Source organism: Kryptolebias marmoratus, linkage group LG7 (assembly GCF_001649575.2).
Source record: "Kryptolebias marmoratus isolate JLee-2015 linkage group LG7, ASM164957v2, whole genome shotgun sequence".
NCBI lineage: Eukaryota > Metazoa > Chordata > Actinopteri > Cyprinodontiformes > Rivulidae > Kryptolebias > Kryptolebias marmoratus.
The window spans coordinates 20,450,991-20,456,970 of NC_051436.1; the positions used below are offsets into that span (position 1 = coordinate 20,450,991).

The 5,980-nt window shown below is 37.7% G+C and overlaps 1 long non-coding RNA gene across 1 annotated transcript; it reads left to right on the forward strand.

Moving 5' to 3' along the window:
* Positions 1-1,320: 1,320 nt before the first annotated feature.
* On the forward strand, positions 1,321-5,616 carry LOC119617200. The gene is made up of 2 exons (XR_005233417.1): positions 1,321-4,937; positions 5,050-5,616. It is a non-coding gene; the product is annotated as an uncharacterized LOC119617200 (long non-coding RNA).
* The last annotated feature ends 364 nt before the right edge of the window (positions 5,617-5,980 follow it).

Genomic DNA, 5,980 nt, shown 5'->3' on the forward strand with positions numbered 1-5,980 from the left:
AAAAAAAGTGCCATGAACAGAAGAAGGCCTGCCATCTACAGCACCCAAGAGCAGAAAGGACAGGTGGATCCAGCCCAGAAGGCACCAGCAGTGCCAGGAAAACAGACAACAGGTACCACCCCAATGCAGCTGTACGTCTGCACAGAGGTAGGTTGCCAGCAAAGCACAGGGCCAGCAGCCCCCAGAACAAAGAGGTACGGGGACACCAGCCCCCCAACCCACCCACGCCACCACCTCCCGCTGCACAGGCTAAGCCCAGGACCCGACCCCTCAACGGCCCGGCGCCCACACCAGCCCCCAGCAGAGACACCGCCCAGCACCAAGCAGGAGAGTTTTGGGTGATCCTGCCTGTGTGAGCTTTATTGTAAATAATGAAGTGTCCAACTAAAGTTTTGTTTCTATACACAGTGGAAGCTGGTAGGGGTTCTCCGCCTCTTTTGTTCTACAGTGTTTTCTCCTGTTTTGTGGTTGGTTAGGGAGTTCAGGATTTGTACCTTTTTTCAGTTCTCCTCTAGAAAGGCATTGGTTTATTTTCTAGTTAGCAGGGGGTGTTTTGTTTGTTGTTTTGGCCTGGGAGACCCCGAAGCTTAAAGCTTCCCTGTGTGTTTTTCCCCTCTTGTGATAGAGGTTTTGTCTTTCCCGAAGTGTAAAATAAACTGTTTTTCGTTACCGACATCAACTGTTTCCTAATACTGATTGTGTTACACCCAGTGCCAGAATTTACCAATTTCCCCTTAGTCGTCCTGGGGTGGCGGTGTAACAGGCCATAGTCAATGTAAAGCACATCGCTGATGTTTCATCCCTACCAGTGAATGTGTCATAGGTGTTTATCTGCCATCATCAGTGGCTCTACTTACTATCCTGCACATTCATGGCAGGCTCTGCTGTGGGAGAGGAGCTGTGAATGGAGAGCTGTAATGCAGCAGAGAACAAGGAGGAGGGACCTGCAAAGTGTGTTTGTTCAAATTTTCAGGCAAGTCCAGAGTTTTCTCAGAACTCTCTACTGCAGCTATAATTCCCCTTTAAGTGCTACAAGACTGTACATCACCCTAGATGTTAAAGATTGGCACCAATACACTTCAAAACCATTCCTCAGGCATTTTCTCACTCTCAAAAATTACATTGAATAATAAAGTCAAAAACATCACTGCTATCTCTCCTAGACATTTTCATATATCCACTGGTATGTCATCAGGTCCAACAGCCTTCCCCTTCTTTATTCTCTTTAAAGCTTTTTAGACTTCATCCTTACTAACCTTTTCCACTTCCTGGTCCACAGTTTCTATGGTCTCCACTCTTTTTTTTCCCTTTCATTCTCTTCATTCATCAGCTCCTTAAGGTTCTCCTTCCATCTTCTCATCACACTGTCCTTGCTTGTTAGAACATTACCATTTCTATCTTTAACAAGCCTAACCTGCTGCACATTCTTTCTTGCCTGGTCCCTCTGTTTTGTCAGTCGATACAAGTCCTTCTCTCCCTCCTTAGTGTCCAGCCTCTTGTACAGCTCATCATACACCTCTTGTTTTGCCTTTGCTACCTCACTCTTTGTAGTACCTTGCATTTCCCTGTATTCCTGTCTACTCTCTTCAGTCCTTTCGTTGTCCCATTTCTTCCTGGCTAACCTCTTCCTCTGGATAACTTCCTGCACTTTACTATTCCACCACCAGGTCTCCTTATTATCTTTTCTCTGTCCAGATGACACACCAAATACCTTCCTACATGTCTCTCTAACCATTGTTGCTGTAGTAGCCCAGTCATCTGGAAGCTCTTTCTTACCACTCAAAGCCTTTAACAGCTCCTTTCTGGGCTCCTCACAACATTTTTCTCCCATTTGGTCCTCTTCTCTGCCTTTACTCTTTCCTGTTTTTCACCACAACACTCATCTTACATACCACCATCTAAAGCTGTCTGTCCACACTCTCCCCTGCCACAACCTTACAGTCCACAATCTCCCTCAGGTTATCTCTTTTACACATAATGTAGTCTACCTGTGTACTCCTGCCCTCCACTCTTATAGGTCATCCTGTGTTCCTCCCTCTTTTGGAAATAGGTGTTGACTACAGCTATTTCCCTCCTCTTGGCAAAATCAACCACCATCTGTCCTTCCTTGACACCAAAGCTGCCCATCACTTCCTCATCTCCTCTGTTTCCCTCACAATGCCCATTCAGATCTGCTCCAATCACCACTCTCTCTTCCCTGGGAATAATCTCTAACATTTAATTGAGATTTTTCCAGAATTTCTCTTTCTCTTCTACGTCACATTCAACCTGTGGAGTATAACCACTGACAGCATTGAACATCAGACCTTTTATCTCTACCTTCACCCACATCACCCTATCTGACACTCTTTTCACCTCAACTACATTCCTTGCTAACTCCTTCAGAACTACCCCTACTCCATTTCACTTCCTATCCACACCATAGTAAAACAGCTTAAACCCTGCCCCAATGTTGTGAGGCGTGCTGCCCTTCCACTTGGTCTCTTGCAAACATAACACATCTACCTTATTTCTATGCATTATGTAAGCCAGCTCTCTACCTTTGCCTGTCATTGTCTCTACATTCAGAGTTGCTACCCTCAGTCCTACACTCTTGACTTTCCTCTTCTCCCTCTGTCTCCTGGCATGTTTCCCTCCTTGTGGTTTTCAACTAACAGTACTACAATTTCCGCCGACACCCTGTTTGTAGGGTGTCCTTGATAGAATTCACATTTGTTTGGGCAAAAGTGTTTTATGCCAGATGCCTTTGCTTATACAACCCTCACCATTTATCCAGGCTTGGGACCGGCACGAGAGATACTGGCTTATGCTCCCTTGTGGTTAGTTTACTAGTAAAATCCTGTGTGACAAATAGAAAAAAAAAAAATGTTGATTTAGATTTTTAAGAAAATATTTAAAATCATTTTGACTATGGTAGCCAACTTCAATCAGGTTGATTCCAAATAATTCTTAGTTGTAAATGAACATTAAATGATTATTTCCAAAAGTTTCACTAAAATCTGTTCACTAATCTATGAGATGTTTTGCTCATGGTACAGACAAATGAACACACCGATATGGGCAAAAATATCACTTTGTCTTCACCTTTGGCCTAAGGTGATAAAAATATGCTTTTTATAAACATTAATTTACACCTCATTTCCTTCTCAGCATAGGATTTATTCTTTGCAGATTACAGTGGTGTATTTATTTTTGTTTGTATTTATTTATTTTATTTATTTATTTATTTATTTATTTATTTCAAACAGACAGTAAAAACAATCAAAAAAAAGACAAGAAAATGAAATACAATGAAACAAACTTAAGAAATAAAATGTATAACAAAATTATTCTGCCCATGTGACATGCAAATTTGTTTTTTTGATTTTTTTTATATTCTGTTTGAAAAAGAGCAGGTAGAAGATACATCTTATAATGTCCTGCCCTTTTCCTATTTGTCAATTTATTATCAATTAACTTTCATAACATCAAAACGAAGACAAATCGTTTCCATTTTACATGATATTCAACTTTGTACAATTATTTTAAATACTATTTATATCATCAATAGCATTATAGACTATTAAACAGTCATCTCATATATCATATTTTGAAATGAGCTCTTCTTTAATCCGTTTTTTAAATTGGTTTACATTTGTAATTTTTTTAAACTCATCATTCAATCCATTCCAGACATTTACTCCACACACAGATAAACAAAAACTCTTCCTCGTTGTTCTAATATGTTGTTTTTTAAAATATCCCTCACCTCTTAAATTATAACCACCCTCTCTGTCACTAAACATTTTCTGTATATTGTGTGGAAGTTTTTGATTTCGGACCTTAAACATAAATTGTGAAGTTTTAAATATTACCAGGTCCCAGAATTTCAGTATATTTGATTTGATAAATAACTGGTTTGTATGTTCCCAATATCCCACTTTATGTAGTATACGGATTGATTTTTTTTGTAAGACATATAATGGCTGTAAATTTGTTTTGTATGTATTCCCCCAAACTTCCACACAATATGTTAAATGTGGTACAATGAGTGTGTTGTATAGAATAAGCAAAGATTTGTAGTCCAGGACAAAACTAATTCTTCTTATAACAGCAACACTTTTAGCTATTTTAGATTTTACTAGGCTGATCTGTGGTTTCCAGCTGAATTTATCATCTAATATGACACCCAAGAATTTTATTTCATGTACTTGTTCTAAATCAACACTTTCAATTGATATTTTAATTGGATGAAATTTTTGTTCATGGTTTACATGGAACACTGTGTTAGCATTTGAATAGTAAAATAAAGATTCAGATCTGTCATGAGAAAGTGTCAGATGTCAACAAAACATGTTGCTCTTTAGTTGTCACAATATTTTTTTAATATCAGAAAATAAACAGTTATATTACACAAACAAAAATAAATGAACAAATTGTGCGTCATTTTAAAGTTTACAAACAAACAAAAACCTGTTATTTTAACTTTTCTGTTCTAACCAGATAATTATCTTATTGAATCAGCAGAAGCATCCCATCAACAAAAAATATATAGCGTATTACAGCCGAAGCAAAGTTAGAATGTTTTTGCTACAGCTAAAACTAAATATACTAATGAAACTAATGTATACTAATGTGAAAATTATCATTTTTATAATGAAATAAATCTTTTATTTGACTAAAGGCGAGATAAAGAGAAAAAGTGTAAAGTAATTGAAAAATAAGGCAACATGTTTTTTGAAAGCATTTCTGTCACATCAAGGGTTGTGTGAATTAAAAACTAAACCAATGTAAATTAGCATGATTTTAAATATAAATATTTAATGGTTAAAAAGATTTTGGTGACTTTGAATGAATCTTTATTGTGAAGGAAAGCTTGCAGCAGCTTCAATAAAACCAGCTGCTCAAATGGATGCAGTTTGCACACCAACAGTGAGAAAAGTGATGTTTGCGTTTAGGTAAGTGAGGAAGACCTCAGGAAGTACAATTACACATATATCTTGACATGTCTTGTTAATATATTTTAGAATATTTTCACAACTTATATTTTTATTTCTCTATCATTTTCAGGGAGTTGTTAAAATTCAGTGCCTTAAGTTATCCCGTCCTGTATGACTTCTTCATCGAGGTGATTTACTGGCAGTAGAAGGTGAGGACATTCTGTTGGTTTCCTCTTATTAACACTGCGGGGCAATGGAGACCACAAGTCAGAGTGTCCAGCCAAGCCATATACAGAGCACTGGGGCAGTCACTCTGTGGCACTGGAAGGCTCCTGTAGACAGAAAGCAAAAAAAAAAAAAAAAATCACATTTACATGAACATAAAAGAAAAAAAAGAGTAGGTCCTTTTTTACACATACCCTAGGAGTAATAGTTATCATCTAATGTCAATTACTGCACTAAAGTGCCTCCCAGCATCAGAATTCATCACTTTTCATTCTGTTTGAAAATATGCTTAGTTTGCTGCAATAATGGCACAGATTTCTTGAACATGTGATTAATTAAACATTTGTAAACAAAGTAAACAGTGTACTCACACAAGAACAAGAGCAGTATGTTGTGAATTCTTTCGGATGATTTCATTCAGCCTCACTTTACTCTCCGACTATAAAAGAGGAAAACAAAAAAAAAAAGCCCCTTAAAAGCAATAAAAGATATACAGTGTATATGCAAATTCAGACAGACTTTCTACAAACTGTATTAATAATTGGCATTTAGCTCCATGTGTTGGATGACCAAACACACACCTTAAGTTTGAAGGCTTCAAACTCTTTGTCAGATATTTTCCAAGGAGCATTTTGTCTCAGTTCCTGTACTGAGATGCCTTCCTGCTGCTCATCAAACAGCCTGAAGGGGGCGACACTGTCCACAAATCTGCTCAAGCTGCAAAGCCACAAGAAAAGCAAACGGCACAAATTAGTTTGTTGTGAAGAACAAGTTTAGTAATTTAAGACTTGAAGGGTTTTTCAGAAATAATAAAATATGATCTGCAGTTAAAGCAC